Source organism: Somniosus microcephalus, chromosome 8 (assembly GCF_052327205.1).
Source record: "Somniosus microcephalus isolate GS21.2 chromosome 8, FLI_Smic_1.0, whole genome shotgun sequence".
In the NCBI taxonomy this organism is placed as follows: Eukaryota; Metazoa; Chordata; class Chondrichthyes; order Squaliformes; family Somniosidae; genus Somniosus; species Somniosus microcephalus.
The window spans coordinates 158,678,084-158,694,811 of NC_140994.1; the positions used below are offsets into that span (position 1 = coordinate 158,678,084).

Here is a 16,728-nt window from a genome sequence, read left to right on the forward strand (position 1 = left end):
ACATACTTGCTCTCGAGTCAGTACAAAGAAGGTTCACTCGATTAATCCCAGGGATGAGGAGATGGACATATGAGGAGAGGTTGAGTAGATTGGGACTCTACTCATTGGAGTTCAGAAGAATGAGAGGCGATCTTATTGAAACATATAAGATTGTGAAGGGGTTGGATCGGGTGGATGCGGGGAGGATGTTCCCGATGATGGGTGAAACTAGAACTAGGGGGCATAGTCTTAGAATAAGGGGCTGCTCTTTCAAAACTGAGATGAGGAGGAACTACTTCACTCAGAGGGTGGTAGGTCCATGGAATATGCTGCCCCAAAAAGCTGTAGAAGCTACATCATTACATAAATTTAAAACAGAAATAGACAGTTTCCTAGAAGTAAAGGGAATTAAGGGTTACGGGGAGCGGGCAGGAATTTGGACATGAGTCTAGGTTCGGATCGGTCATGGCCCTGTGGGTAGCGGAGCGGGCCCAGGGGCTGTGTAGCCTGCTCCTGCTCCTATTTCGTGTGTCTAATTCTGTTCGATTCAGGAGATGGTTCTGTGATCGTAGATTGGCGGTTAGGATCAGATCAGCCATGACCTTATTGAATGGCGGAGCAGGCTCGAGGGGCCGATTGGCCTACTCCTGCTCCTATTTCTTATGTTATTTGTACTACTTCCAATTTGCCCCTTTAATTCTCCATCCCATTCTGACCTCTCTGTCCTTGGCCTCCCACACTGTTCCAATGATGCTCAGCTCAACACAAGCTTGAGGCACAGCACCTCATCTTTCTATTAGGCACTTTATAGCGTTCTGGCCTGAACATCGAGTTTAATAACTAGATTTTAACTACTGCTCCCATTTTCTCAGACAGCAAATGCTGGTAATGAAGTATTACCGCTCCCTTCCCAGAGCCACGGAGTGGAGGTGGTGTGGGTGCTTGGGGTGGGGATCCCCTATCGATACACGGCTGGCAGAGTGGTGTGCACACCTGGGGTTTACTCTCCTTTCTCTGCCATGGGAGCCTTCTCTTTGCCAGATTTTCTATGCTTCCCTCCCCCTCTGCTATTCTACTGTAACCATTTACACCTCCTCTAGACCCATTTTTTGTTTCTTGTCCTATTACCGCTCCCTTGTCATTTAATCACTCCTGCCCTCCACCCCATCACAGCCTGCCCCTATATTCTTTCCTCTACTTTCACCCTCCCCCTTCTTCCCCACCAACCCCCCCCCAGCTCTGTACTGCTTAAAAACTGTTAATCTCCAACATCCATTTCTGATGAAAGGTCCTCGACATGAAACATTAACTTTCTTTCTCCAGAGATGTTGTCTGACCTGCTGAGTGTTTACCAGTATTTTCTGTTTATTTTGGATTTCCAGCATCCACAGTATTTTGCTTTGTTTTGGTATAATAGAATGCTCTGTCCAACCATTTAAAATGTGAATGGTGGCCCAGTGGGTGACAATTTATTTTAAGTTTAAAAGTTGACCTTTCTTGATGGGACTTTGTCCCAGCTGATACCCATCCTTAAGATCACCTTTTTTAGGTAGTTTCTCTAACTGCATTTGCTCCTTTTATAATGACCCTTTGGGATTTTGTCTGTGTTCAAGCAGGCACCATATCTTCACCAAAATCACAATGTAAAAACAGCTTAATAGGTGTAATACAGGAATCTGATCCCCTGCAGCAGATTTAAGATGGGACTACTGTTATAGGACTGTACACATTGCGGCCCATGTAATCCCAGGGACGCTTGTGAACCGCATGCGCCCCTGGAATATGTGGGCCTTTATGCAGGCATGCACCTGCAGGCCCCGGACTGCAAGAGTCCAAAAAGGGGATTCCCATTATGCTTATGGGGATTCTATTTATGTACGGACTCCCTGAAGCATATTGGGAATGATACACACAATACATTTTCACGCAACCAGGATCCAGTTGATAGAAGCAGGCAAAAATAAATGCTCCTGATTTTGGTTATTTGTTCTTTATTTTTGTGTGCTGGTTCTCCGGTTGATTCCGAGTTTAAAGGAGGGTAGAAGGAAAAGACAGGGCAGAGAGAAAGGAGAAAAATAGGGTAGAGCTCCAACAATATATACATATGTGGTTTCTACTAAACAGAAGAACTTGTTAATGTAAAAATAAGGCCTTATGGTTTGATGTAAATTGCAATAAACACGTCAACTATCTGTTCATGTGGACAGTCACCATTCTAAATATCCTGTCATTACCTATGGTCCCCCCCCCCCCCCGCGCAAGAATAGTACGCACCTACTCGGTGCCTCCGTATCTTCGGACTCTTGCAATCCTGGGCCTGCAGGTGTACGCCTGCGTAAAGGTCCATGTATGCCAGGGGCCCATGTAGGTCACAAGCGTCCCTGGGATCATATGGGCTGGCCCAACCAATCAAAAAGGGGGATTCCCATTATGCTTATGGGGATTCCATTTACGTACAGAATCCCTATAAGTATATTAGGAATGACATAAAAAATACATTTTCACACAACCTAAATAAAAATAGATCATGTTTAAAATTAATAAAAGTACAATTTAAATATTTAAAACAAAAATTAAATTTTTTGAAAAATAAATGCAAACATTTTTAAAGGGGGCCAAAAATAACCTAAACTAATTTTAAAGATTTTTAAATGTTTAAATGATTAAAAAAAAAATTTCAATATTCATTTGCACCTTTTCGCTGGTACAAGAAGGCCCTACGCCGCCTTTTACCAGGCGTAAGGGTTTTGTGGGCAGTAGATGGGCAAATAGTCCAACTCTCCGCCAGCGAATGTCCATTTCCTGCGCATGTGGACAATCTGTCCAGCTGAAACTGGACAGATCGTAAGTTCCGGGTTTTCACACAGGCGCAGCGCATGCGGAAACCTGGAACTTGCGGGCACTTACGCCCGCGTACACCGTGCATACGTGGCCATAGGCCCTGTAAAATCCAGGCCAATGTTAAGACACTATCAGGAGCTATATTTTCAAACCAAATAGGTTTGATGGCTTTGGAAGCCCCCTGCTCACACATGAACAGCTAGATGTTCACCTTAAGGCTATAACTGTGACTGACAGATTGGTCCATTGATAAACCAGTAGCTCAGAGGCAACGCATCGATTAAAAAATTCTCATCCTTGTTTTCAAATCCATCTGTGGCCTCACCGCATCCTATCTCTGTAACCTCCTCCAGCCCTAAAGCCCTCCGAGCTATCTGCGCTCCTCCAGTTCTCGCCTCTTGCGCATCCCTGGTTTTCATCATTCCACAATTGGCGGTTGTGCGTTCAGCTGCCTAGCCCTAAACTCTGGAAATCCCTCCCTAAACCTCTCCGCCTCTTTTTTTCCCCCTCTCCTTTCAAGACTCTCCTTAAAACCTACCACTTTGACCAAGCTTTCGGTTGCCTGTCCTACTATCCTTGTTGGGCTAGGTGTCAAATTCTATTTGATAACACTGAAGCACCTTGAGACTTTTTACTACATTAAAGGCGCTATATAAATGCATGTTGTTATTGGTTTAAGTTGTGCCTCATCTGGATATGCGTTATTTCAGTAATTGGTATATAGAGCAAAGGTTCTCTGTTACAATACACAGGACATGCTACAAATTAACTCTATTGGGCAATAAAAGGTCCGCTGTGGATTGTAAGGGATGCAAGGTCAGCTTGTGGGAATGACTGGTGATGTTGAATCTGAATATCGAGCACAAGAAAGTTCAAATTATGACACTTATCTGGAATTGGAGCCCAAGAAATATACTTGAGTTAGGACTTGTCCATGAAAATGATCTAAGCTAAATGGTCTGATATATGAATGTATGAAAATAACAGGCAGGAAAAGACCATCTGGTCTAGAAGAATTAAAAGCAGGAGTAGGCCATACGGCCCCTCGAGCCTGCAATAAGATCATGGCTGATCTTTGACCTCAACTCCACTTTCCTGCCCGATCCCCATATCCCTTGATTTCCCGAGAGTCCAAAAATCTATCTATCTCAGCCTTGAATATACTCAACGACTGAGCACCCACAGCACTTTGGGACAGAAAGTTCCAAAGATTTACAAACCTCTGTGTGAAGAAATTCCTCCTCATTTCAATTTTAAAAGGCCGACCCCTTATCCTGAGACTATGACCCCTAGTTCTAGACTCTCCAGCCAGGGTAATCAATCTCTCGGCATCTATCCTGTCAATCTCCCTCACAATCTTATGTTTCAATGAGATCACCTCTCATTCTTCGAAACTCCAGAGAGTATAGGTCCAATCTACTCAATTCTCCTCATAGGACAACCCTCTCATCCCAGGAATCAATCTAGTGAACCTTCGTTACACCGTCTCTAAGGCAAGTATATATTTCTTTAGATAAGGAGACCAAAACTGTGCATGGTACTCCAGGTGTGGTCTCACCAAGGCCCTGTACAATTGTAGCAAGACTTCCTTACTCTTGTACTCCAACCCCCTTGCAATAAAGGCCAACGTGCCATTTGCCTTCCTAATTGCTTGCTGTATGCTAGCTCTGTGTTTCTTGTACTAGGACACCTAAATCTCTCTGAACACAAACATTTAATAGTTTCTCACCATTTAAAATAAAATTTGCTTTTCTATTCTTCCTACCAAAGTGAATAACCTCACATTCACCACATTATACTCCATCTGCCACCTTATTGCCCACTCATTTAACCTGTCTATATCCCTTTGCAGGCTTTTTGCATCCTCCTCACTGTTAGATCTGTGATTCTTTAAATAGGATGTTTCCCCAAGAACTACACGGAGGCTGTAACTTAACAATCAACAGGTGTTTACTAGAGTAGAGTAGTCTCACGACTGAAGTACAGAAGCCTGCTCCGGCTTTATATACAGGTGTGGTCACTGCCGGTACTACAGCATACAGGAGCTGTAAAACAGTTCTCTCTTAAAGGTACATACACAACAATTCCTCCCCTTTTAGATTAACAGTACCATAACATTCATTTAACAATTAACATTTTTAACATGCAACATTAACTGAAAATAGTCAATTTATAAATTCAGTCTTTGGGGCGGCTTCCTGATCCTTTCGGGATAGCGCCTTCCCTGAGGTTCTTGTTCTTGGTGCGGAGGCGATTCTGGCCCCCTTTCGTCAGTTAGTTCATCAGTTTCCACTGCTACTGTTTCTGAGGTAGATGCTACCGGTATGTCGGGTTCATCCCCAGGTACGCGAGTCATGGGGTTGACTCGTTCCTGTGACGCCAAGATCTGGTCGACGTGGCGTCTCACAATGTTCTCCCCGACATCCACTGTGTACATTAATGGCCCCTGCCGTGTGCATATCGTTCCGGGTTGCCATTTCTCTGTTCGGTAGTCACGGGCCAAGACTGGTTGTCCTACATTGAAGCTCCTTGTCGGCTTCTCATTGATGTGCTGGAATTGTTTATCCTCAATATTTCTTCGCACATTTGGTCTGAGCAAATCCAGACGAGATCTCAACCTTCGGTTAAAGAACATCATGGCCGGGGTCTGGTTGGTAACTGCATGTGTCGCATTTCTGTAGGCTAACAGGAAATTGTCCACCTTATGCTGCAGTGGAATTTCATCATCGCACATGGCCTTTATCGCCTTTTTAAAGGTTTGTACGAACCTCTCAGCCAATCCATTTGTGGCTGGATGATACGGGGCGGATGTGTAATGCCTTACCCCATTCCTTCTCATAAATTTCCGAAACTCTTCGGACACAAACTGTGGTCCATTATCAGAGCAAATCTGCTCTGGCAAGCCGTTCCTCGCAAATATGGTCCGTAGGACTGCAATCGTTTTCTCTGTAGTGGTTGAGGACATTTTTATCACCTCAGGCCATTTCGAGTGCGCATCCATTGCTATTAAGAACATTGAGTCCATGAATGGACCAGCAAAATCAATATGCACCCGTTGCCATGGAGAGGAGGGCCACTCCCATGGGTGTAGAGGGGCATGTGGTGGTGCATTTTGGACCTTCTGGCATCCTGAGCAGCTCTTGGTTAGGTCCTCGATTTGTTGATCAATCCCCGGCCACCACACATAAGCCCTAGCAAGGCTTTTCATTTTTACCCCTCCCAGATGACCTTCGTGAAGCTCATTGAGCACTTTCTCCCTTAACTTGGGTGGAATTACCACTCAGGATCCACACATCACTGTCCCCTGGCATACTGACAGCTGTTCTCTTCTGGATGAGAATGCTGGCAACAGTGAGTCGCCATGTGTTGGCCATCCCCTCACCGTCAAATCATATACCCGAGACAGTGTCGGATCATTACGGGTCTCCTTCTCTATATCCGCGTTAGTTACTGGCAATCGTTCAATTATTGACGAATAAAATATCTCGATAGGGTCCACTGCTGGTGCTTCCTCCACAGTAGGCAATGGCAAGCGTGATAGCCCATCAGCGTTTCCATGCTGTTTCGTGCCTTTATATTCTATTTCATATTGGTTCGCCCCTAGAAAAAGCGACCATCTTTGTAACCGTTGCGCAGTCATCACCGGAATGCCCTTCTTTGGATTAAAGATGGAGACAAGTGGTTGGTGGTCAGTCAGCAAGGTGAACTTCTGCCCATGCAGATAGTGGTTGAATTTTTTTACTCCCCATACTAGGCTGAGGGCCTCCCTGTCGATCTGGGCGTAGTTGCGCTCGGCTGAGGTTAGTGACCGAGACGCAAAGGCTACTGGCCTCTCCAACCCGTCTGGGAATTTGTGCGACAGCACTGCTCCAATACCATAGGGTGATGCATCATATGCCAACCGAATTGGTAGTGCTGGGTTGAAATGGGCCAACACCTCTTTTGATGTGATCAATTCTTTGCACTTCTGGAAAGCTCGTTTACATTCATCATTCCACTTCCATGGTACCCCCGTTTGCAGTAGGGTATTCAGTGGGTGTACTACTGTAGACAAATTTGGTAAGAACTTATGGTAGTAGTTTACCAGCCCAAGGAACGACCTCAGTTGTGACACATTTTCCGGTGCTGGAGCCTTGACTACTGCCTCAATCTTTTCAGGAGACTTATGTAACCCTTCTTCATCAATAATGTGGCCACAATACGAGATTTGCTTCTGGAAAACCTCGCACTTGTGGCGATTAGCTCGTAGCCCATATTCCTTTAATCTAGTGAGCACCTTCTCCAGGTTGGCGAGGTGATCAATCATTTTCACCCGTGACCAGGATGTCGTCCAAATAACACTGGGTCCCTGGAATCCCTTGCAGGACTTGATCCATTGCCCTTTGCCAAATAGCCGGAGCCGATGCTACCCCGAACACCAGTCGGTTGTATTGATAGAGACCTTTATGAGTGTTGATCGTGAGGTATTGTTTCGAGGCTTCTTCTACCTCCATTTGCAAGTACGCCTGGGCCAGATCAATTTTGGTGAAGCGTTTACCTTCAGATAGCGAGGCGAAAATATCCTCAATCCGTGGAAGCGGATATTGTACCGTGTGAAGGACTGGGTTCACTGTCACCTTAAAATCCCTACAGATGCGGACCTTCTTTGGTTCCCCAGTGGTATTACTCAACGACCTCTTCCTTACAGGGACGATGGGTGTAGCCCACTCGCTCCAGTCTACTTTGGACAGTACTCCTGAACGTTCCAACCCTTCCAGCTCTGCTTCAACGGCTGGTCGGATCGCATAAGGCCTTAAAAAACTTTGGGCTTGCATTTTCCTCTATTTTAATCGTTGCTGTTATGCCTTTTAGTGTTCTGAGTCCCTCCTGGAACACTTCTTGTGCGTCAGTTAGCATTTTTGACAGTCGTCCAGGTGTGGCGTCATCATCCTTTTTGGCCTCAACCTTCAGTGCCTGTATGGAATGCCAATCTAATTGTATCTTCTGGATCCATTCACGTCCTAGTAGTGGTGGTCCTCCATCTGGCAATACATATAGGTCCATTTTAGATATTTCCTGGCCTTTGTATATCACTTTCACCCTTATTTTTCCTTTGGGGTAGACTTTTTGCCCCGTGTACGTCTTCAAGACAATCTCTGTAGCTTTCAAGGGTATATGTGGAAATAGCCGCTTGTAGTCCCTTTGGTTTATGACTGTTAGGGCTGATCCAGTGTCCAATTCCATTTTCACTTGGACTCCGTCTATCTTGAGTGTGACCCAGATAGTCTGATGATCCTCCATTTTGGTTACCTTATGTAGTTTCAGACAACCCAGCTCCTTGCTTCCGGAGTCTGTATCATTTCCCTATTCGTCTGAACCACTGTCCATCACCTTATGTACCTTTTTGTACTTCTCCTGTGGAGATTTCTTGCTGTTGGTTTTCTTCCCTGACCTGCAGAATCTTGCTATGTGTTCTGTTTTTCCACACTGTCTGCACACTTGGTCCTTGAACAAACAATCCTTCTGATCGTGTGTTGTTCTGCTGCAGCGATAACACTTCCCTGCTCCATATGACATTTCATTGGTGCCGTATTCTTGCGGTCTCCGTTGTATCTCTGCAGCGCCCCGTGCGGCTGCTTCGTGTGATACTGCCATGCTGAAAGCCTTGTCCAGCGTAAGATCCTTTTCTGATAAAAGCCGTTTCTGGGTTCCTTCACTTTGAAGCCCACACACAAACTTGTCCCTTAACGTATCTGATAGTCCCGCTCCAAACTGGCAGTGTTTTGATAACTTGCGCAGTTCCGTTAAGTACTCAGCATTACTTTCGTCTTTATGTTGGTTCCTTTTGTGGAACTTAAATCTTTCTGCTATCAGCAGCGGTGTGGGGCTTAAGTGGTCCTGTAGGATTTCTACTATACTTTCGAAATTCTTCTCCACGGGCTTCTCTGGGGTTATCAGGTTTCGCAGTAAGACATAAGTTTTTGCACCCATGGAATTTAACAAAACCAGTGCTTTCCTAGCATCTGGCACTTCATTCGCCCTGCAGTACACCTCAATGCATTCCACATATGTCGCCCAATCTTCGACTTCATTGTCGAACGCCGTGATACTGCCATTCTTCACCATCCCTGGGTGTAATTTAACTGTCTAAATGGCGTCTCCCGCGCTCTCCCTTCTTCTCCGCTGGAACAAAATGGCATCTCCCGCGCTTTCCTTCCTTCCCGCGCTCTCCCTTCTTCTCCGCTGAAACAAAATGGCGTCTCCCGTGCTCTCCCTTCTTCTCCCCGCGGACGCGGTTCAGCCCTTGAGCCCTGGCTGTGCTCTGCGTGTTCTCCTGTACGCCTTTCCCGTTGCCGTCGCTCGGTCCTGAACCCGGCTGCTGCTTTAACCTCTCTCTCTCTCTGCTTGTTTTTCCTCGACGCCGCTCGGTTCTTTAACCCCCGGCCGCGCCCTGTGCGCTTCACCCTCTCTCTTACCCCGTCGATGCTGCTCGGCTTTTCTACGCCGTCGGTCGGCTCCCGCCGCCGCTATCCGGGACGGGTGTGCGCTGCACCTGTTGCCAGTCTGTTGCTGGATCGTCGTGGCTCTCAACAGCCACTCCTGCGATGTTCACTTGCTGCCGGATGACTGGGTGGTTGCTCATGGTCGACGCCAATGCTTCTGGCCTCGACTTTCTTCCACCGTCCTCCCGGAGCGACTCCTTGATGGGAAATGCAGAGTTGCAGGCAGATTCGAATCAACCTCGTCGCCACTGTTAGATCCGTGATTCTTTAAGTAGGATGTTTCCCCAAGAACCACACGGAGGCTGTAACTTAACAATCAACAGGTGTTTACTAGAGTAGAGTAGTCTCACGACTGAAGTACAGAAGCCTGCTCCAGCTTTATATACAGGTGTGGTCACTGCCGGTACTACAGTATACAGGGGCTGTAAAACAGTTCTCTTAAAGGTACATACACAACACTCACAGCTTACTTTCCCACCTAGCTTTGTATCGTCAGCAAACTTGGATACATTGCACTCAGTCCCTTCATCTAAGTCATTAATATAGATTGTAAACAGCTGAGGCCCAAGCACTGATCCTTGCGGCACCCCACTAGTTACAGCCTGCCAATCTGAAAATAACCTGTTTATCCCCACTCTCTGTTTTCTGTCCATTAACCAATCCTCTATTCATGCTAATACATTACATAGAAACATAGAAAAAACATAGAAGATAGGAGCAGGAGTAGGCCATTCGGCCCCTCGAGCCTGCTCCGCCATTCAATGAGATCATGGTTGATCATCCAAATTCAGTACCCTGTTCCTGCCTTCTCTCCATATCCCTTGATCCCTTTAGCCTTAAGAAATATATCCAACTCCTTCTTGGATATATTTAATGAATTGGCCTCGACTGCCTTCTTTGGCAGAGAATTCCACAGGTTCACCACTCTCTGGGTGAAGAAATTCCTCCTCATCTCTGCCCTAAATGGCTTACCCCTTATCCTTAGACTATGACCCCTGGTTCTGGACTCCCCCACCATCGGGAACATCCTTCCTGCATCTAGTCTGTCTAGTCCTGTTAGAATTTTATAAGTTTCAATGAGATCCCCCTCTCATTCTTCTAAACTCTAGTGAATATAAGCCTAATCGACCCAATCTCTCCTCATACGTCATTCCTGCCATCCCAGGTATCAGTCTAGTGGATCTTTGCTGCACTCCCTCCATGGCAAGAACATCCTTCCTCAGATAAGGCGACCAAAACTGCACACAATACTCAAGATGTGGCCTCACCAAGGCCCTGTACAACTGCAGCAAGACATCCTTGTTCCTGTACTCAAACCCTCTCGCTACGAAGGCCAACATACCATTTGCCTTCTTAACTGCCTGCTGCACCTGCATGCTTACTTTCAGCGACTGGTGCACAAGGACGCCCAGGTCTCGTTGCACTTCCCCTTCTCCCAATCTATTGCCATTTAGATAATAATCTGCCTTCCTGTTTTTGACACCAAAGTGGATAACCTCGCATTTATCCACGTTATATTGCATCTGCCATGCTTCTGCCCAATCACCCAACCTGTCAAAATCATCCTGGAGTTTCTCAGCATTCTCCTCACAGCACACACACCCACCCAGCTTTGTGTCGTCTGCAAACTTGGAGATATTACATCTAGTTCCCTCATCCAGATCATTAATATATATTGTGAATAGCTGGGGTCCAAGGACCGATCCCTGCGGTACCCCACTAGTCACTGCCTGCCACTTGGAAAAAGACCCGTTTATTCCAACTCTTTGCTTTCTGTCTGCCGACCAGTTTTCTATCCAAGTCAATACCTTGCCCCCAATCCCATGTGCCTTAATTTTATATGCTAATCCCTTATGCGGGACCTTATCGAAAGCCTTTTGAAAATCCAAATACACCACATCCACTGGTTCTCCCTTATCTATTTTACCAGTTTCATCCTCAAAAAATTACCCCCAACCTCATGTGCCTTTTGGAAATCCAAATATATTACATCTACTGGTTCCCCTTTATCTACCCTGCTAGTTATATCCTCAAAAAACTCTAATAAATTTGTCAAACATGATTTCCCTTTCATAAAACCATGTCGACTCTGCCTAATCATATTATGGTTTTCTAAGTGCCCTGTTACCACTTCCTTAATAATAGATTCCAGCATTTTCCCGACGACCGATGTCAGGTTAACTAGCCTGTAGTTCCTTGTTTTCTGTCTCCCTCCTTTCTTGAATAGTGGGGTTACATTTGCTACCTTCCAATCCACTGGGATCATTCATGATCCTAGGGAATTTTGGAAGATGACAACCAATGCATCCACTATCTCTGCAGCCACCTCTTTTAGAACCCTAGGATGTAGGCCATCAGGTCCAGGGGATTTGTCAGCTTTTAGTCCTACAGGTAGACTATCCTTTATCCGCACTTCTGAAAACCGAAAACCTCTGAAAACCGAAAGTTTTTTCGTGGAGCGTAAGTCGTGCGCACGACATGAAGTTTTTTCGTGGAACGTAAGTCGTGCGCACGACATGACCCGAGTGTCGCCAAACATGACGCTACCTCTTTTCTGACCTGATTTGCGGGCCAGCTTAGCGTAGGAGTCAGCCGATATCCGGCTTTCCCACAACTGGCGGCGGCAGTCGAGCCCCAGACCCCCGCTAAGTCAAGGAATTCAGATACGGAGCAGGGGGAGCTGTAAACAGACTGTGAGCGGCAGCACAGAGGAGCAGGAAGGGGAATGAGACACGGAGCAGGGGGAGCTGTAAACAGACTGGGAGTGGCAGCACAGAGAAGCAGGAAGGGGAATGAGACACGGAACAGTCGCAAGAGGTAGCCTGAACTTTTAAAATTTATATTAAATACAAATACTAATTACCAAATTAATTTAATGTTCAGAGTTTCCCAGTCTCATAATACCTTCTGAAATCTGAAAAATTCCGAATTCCGAAACACAGCTGGGCCCAAGGTTTTCGGATAAGGGATAGTCTACCTGTACTAGTTTCTTAAGTACTTTTTCTCTACTGATATTAATTACTTTAAGTTCCTCACTCTCATTAGCCCCTTGGTTCCCCACTATTTTTGGTATACTTTTTGTGTCTTCCACTGTGAAGACAGATACAAAATACTTCTTTAAATTCTTTGCCATTTCCTTGTTCCCCAATATAATTTCGCCTGTCTCAGCCTCTAAGGGACCAACACTTGCTTTTGCTACTCACTTCCTTTTCACATACTTGTAGAAGCTCGTACAGTCTGTTTTTATATTTCTTGCTAATTTACTCTCATTCTATTTTCTCCCTTTTTATCAGTTTTTTAGTCATCCTTTGCTCCTTTCTAAAGCTCTCCCAATTGTCAGGCTTAGCACTATTCTTTGCAACATTATAAGCCTCTTCTTTTAATCTAATACTATCCTTAACTTCTTTAGTTAGCCACGGATGGATTACTTTCCCGTGAAGTTTTTATTTCTCAAAGTAATGTATATTTGTTGAGAATTTGGGAATATTTCTTTAAATGTTCGCCACTGCTTATCTACTGTCAAACCTTTTAATCTGGTTTACCAATCTACCTTATCCAACCTGGCCCTCCTACCTATGTAATTGGCTTTGTATAAGTTTAAGGGCTAGATTTTCAGTTGCTTGCGCCAGCAGTTAGCGCCTTAAGAGAAGTGATTTTCGGGCGCTATGCGTGTAGCGCCCGGGCGCAGCGCAGTTTGCGCCCCGCCCCAAATTAAGTTGCCCGTTAGCGCCGGCGCAAAGTTTAGCGGCCGCCCGGATGCGCGCGCAGAAAATGACGTCACATCCTCGTGCAACGCCCTTTGGCCGCCCCGAATCCAAACTTCGGACCGCCCGATTGTGCGGCTGGCGTCCAGAGCGTTTGTAAAATGGAACGCAACACACCCTGGGGAGCGCAAATTAAAGGGCACTCCTCCTGCACTATAAAAGGCAGTCTGCATGTGTTGTGTGGAAGGATCCAGTGTGTTGTTGTGAACGGTTTATTTATGTTTCCGACCACCACCACCACCTCCTCCTCCTCCTCCCACAGAAGGAGGCCATTCGGCCCATCGAGTCCGTGCCAGCTCTCTGTAGAGCAATCCAGTCAGTCCCATTGCCTCACTCTATCCCTGTAGCCCTGCAAGTTTATTTCCCTCAAGTGCCTATCCTGTCTCCCCTTGAAAACATTGAGGGCTAGATTTTCAGTATAGACAGTTTTGGGGCGCTAACCTTAGCGCCCGCCCGAAGTTAGCGCCCGCCCCAAAGTAGCGCCCCGTTGCCGGAAATTCAGTGGCTTCGCCCTAAGAGGTTGGTGGAGCGCTAAAAGAGGCGTTCCACTACTATCTTTAGGCGCTAAGCCGGCGGTGCAGAGCGCAACACCCGCGCTCGGGCGCAGCGCACGGCAGACACTCTGGTGCCAGTGAGCTCTTAAAGGGGAAGGGTGCATGTGTTTTTTTCAAAGGCAGAGTCTGGGGGGAAAACAGGAGGAGGAGGAGGAGGAGGAGGAGGTGGAGGCGGAGGCGGAGGAGGAGGAGGAGGAGGAGGAGGAGGAGGAGGAGGAGGAGGAGGTGGTGGTGGTGGTGGTGGCCGGAAACATAAATAAACCGTTCACAACAACACACTGGATCCTTCCACACAACACATGCAGACTGCCTTTTATAGTGCAGGAGGAGTGCCCTTTAATTTGCGCTCCCCAGGGTGTGTTGCGTTCCATTTTACAAACGCTCTGGACGCCAGCCGCACAATCGGGCGGTCCGACTGAAGTTTGGATTCGGGGCGGCCAAAGGGCGTTGCACGAGGCTGTGACGTCATTTTTTGCGCGCGCATCCGGGCGGCCGCTAAACTTTGCGCCGGCGCTAACGGGCAACTTAATTTGGGGCGGGGCGCAAACTGCGCTGCGCCCGGGCGCTACACGCATAGCGCCCGAAAATCACTTCTCTTAAGGCGCTAACTGCTGGCGCAAGCAACTGAAAATCTAGCCCTGAGTGTCTCCGCTTCCACCACTTCCGTCGGCAACGAGTTCCAGGTCCTCACCACTCACTGCGTAAAAAGGTTTTCCTCACATCTCCCCTATATCTCTTGCCCAAAACTTTAAATCTGTGTCCCCTAGTCCTTGTACCATCAACTAGTGGGAACTAACAGTACAGATTCTACATTGTACAAGTATTTCTTAGCTTGTTCTGAGAAAAGTAAACTCATCCACTTGGGAGAGATGGCTTTTATATGGCTCAAGAAGATCATACACGTGGTTAAGAAATCTGATTTTCCCTATTGGTAACCAGGCTGGTGTGTATGTGCTACAACTTGTGGTTGTATTGTCTATTTGCTGACAGCTCTGCAAACAACATGTCGTCTTCAAGGGTTTCTGCCAGTGTTACCTGGGAGTCTTGCTGCCAACAAATTTGTTTTTAATTTCCTTTGACAGAAGTAGTTTAGATGACTTACATTGGTTGATATCTTTTTAAAAACTGGTCTTGTGTCTCTTGCCTCTCAAAGTTCTCTTCCTGGGTTCTGGAAAATATAATTATGGTTGGAATCTTCTTCTGTGGAGCAGCTTTTCAACAATGTACAGTGAATTCATTTTTAAAAATAAAAAATGCTAATATATTCCTTATTCTTAATACATGGATAGCATTACTACTGGTTTCGACTTGTGTGTTCTAAAGAAGATGGCAAATGCCATTTGCATTGTTGATCCTACTCGATGAAGGCAAGATTTGTTTCTTGGGATCATTGTAATTTTCTCAATAAATGATTCCGTTCCTGGTGGAAAAGTCACATCTATGCCTTTTGCTACAAAGATATTTCTTCATTCAGCGATAAGGAAGGCAGTGACTCCCTCCTCTTGTATACCACTGACACTGTTAACAATTTGTATTTAGCTCAGCATCTGTAATGACTTACCTGGAGTTGTGTGAATAATGCAAAGTTGTTTAATGCAAATGTATGGAGAAAAGTATCCGTCTCTTGGATATGGTATATCATCTGTTTTTATTTTGTATTGATATTAAGGCCAAGAGTTTCTGCTTTGGGCGCAATCTGCAATCCAGGCACAAATTGCACTCAAACTTGCGCTAGTTTTCTGATTTTTTTTTTGCTCAATTTTCTGCTCAAACTCATTTGCATATTGCCAAACACACAGGCCCAGAAATTCGGGTCCCCACGCGTGAGTACGCACTGGGTACTCACGCATAGGCCCAACGAAAGTGCCGGTTTCGTGCATGCACTGCGCATGAGCGGGAAACCGGAACTTCCGTTCCCTTGAAAGAAGGGGTTGACAGGTGGAATGCGTGCGCCGGAGAGGCAGCACGTGCGCATCGAACTTACGTTTTTTTAGCAGGTTTCTGCGGGAGGGTAAGTCTCCAGCAGTTACACTTTTAAAAAGCAGGCGCAAGGCCTGCTTTTAACAAGGTAAGTGGTGAATTATTTAAAATTAAAACATTTTTTCTACAGGTTTATTATTTTTAAATACTTTAAAGAAAGGTAAGTTTATTTTTAGCCCCGTTAGAAAAGGTAATTATTTCTTTCAAAAATTTAAATTATTGTTTAAAATAGTTATTTCATGTAATTTATAGTTATTTTAAAAATGTGATGTTTTTTAAAAAAATTATTTGAAGTTTTAGTTATGTTTTGGGGCTTATAGTATTTATAGGTTTGACAGCTCTTCCTGTCAAATTTATGAATGAAGCATTCCCTGCTACCATTGGCTCTCCATGGCCCACGTGATCCCAGGGGATGCTTCGAACTAACTGCGCCCCTGGGATACACAAGCACTGCGCGCCAGCAGTTGGAGGAGGCCCAGGATCAGAATACCATGCGGGCCCACAGCTCAACGGCCGGCGCGCAAAGTAAGTGCAGGTCGGAGGCTTGCACCTGCGGGAAGCCTCTGACCCGAATTTCTGGGCCAAAATCTTCCATGAACCAATGCAATCGGGCAGCGATTTAGCATTGATGTTTTAAGAGTGGTAACCTGGTGCAGTTTGATAAATACAGCTGAAAATGGGTTTATCACAAAAAATAAGCATTTTTAATCAGTGTCTGTCCACCACCTGTGAGTAACCTGATTTTAAATAACTGAAAATGATTTAAAAAAATTATACAGAACCATTTACCAATTATATTGGTATAATACACTAGTCAGTTTCTTAGTAAATTTAACAAAAAATTAAAAGTTTTTAAAAGGTGACTTCGTGCCCTTGCACCAAAAATAAAGCTTAATTTTAAGAACCTCTTCGAATGCCCGCAGAACGGGTGCAATTAGCGGAAACTCGCCATGGTGATTAATTCGATGGGGGGGCATGGCCAGTTTTGTGGGCAGGGCCAGCGATGGTACCGTCCAAGTCTTCTTGTTTTAAAGGGAGTATAAGCTAATTACTATGAATTCAGAATAGCTCAATGATCAGATGCTTCAGGAGGCTTTCTGCTTAGGTTGAGACTATCTGTGGTAAAAT

At 45.6% G+C, this 16,728-nt stretch overlaps 1 long non-coding RNA gene across 1 annotated transcript in view; it reads right to left on the reverse strand.

Moving 5' to 3' along the window:
* The window catches only part of LOC147113893 (uncharacterized), a 24,179-nt gene extending 9,297 nt beyond the window's left edge, over positions 1-14,882 (reverse strand). The window contains exon 1 of the long non-coding RNA XR_015079301.1: positions 14,723-14,882. This is a non-coding gene — a long non-coding RNA (uncharacterized LOC147113893). The remainder of the gene's footprint in view (positions 1-14,722) is intronic.
* Positions 14,883-16,728: the final 1,846 nt, after the last annotated feature.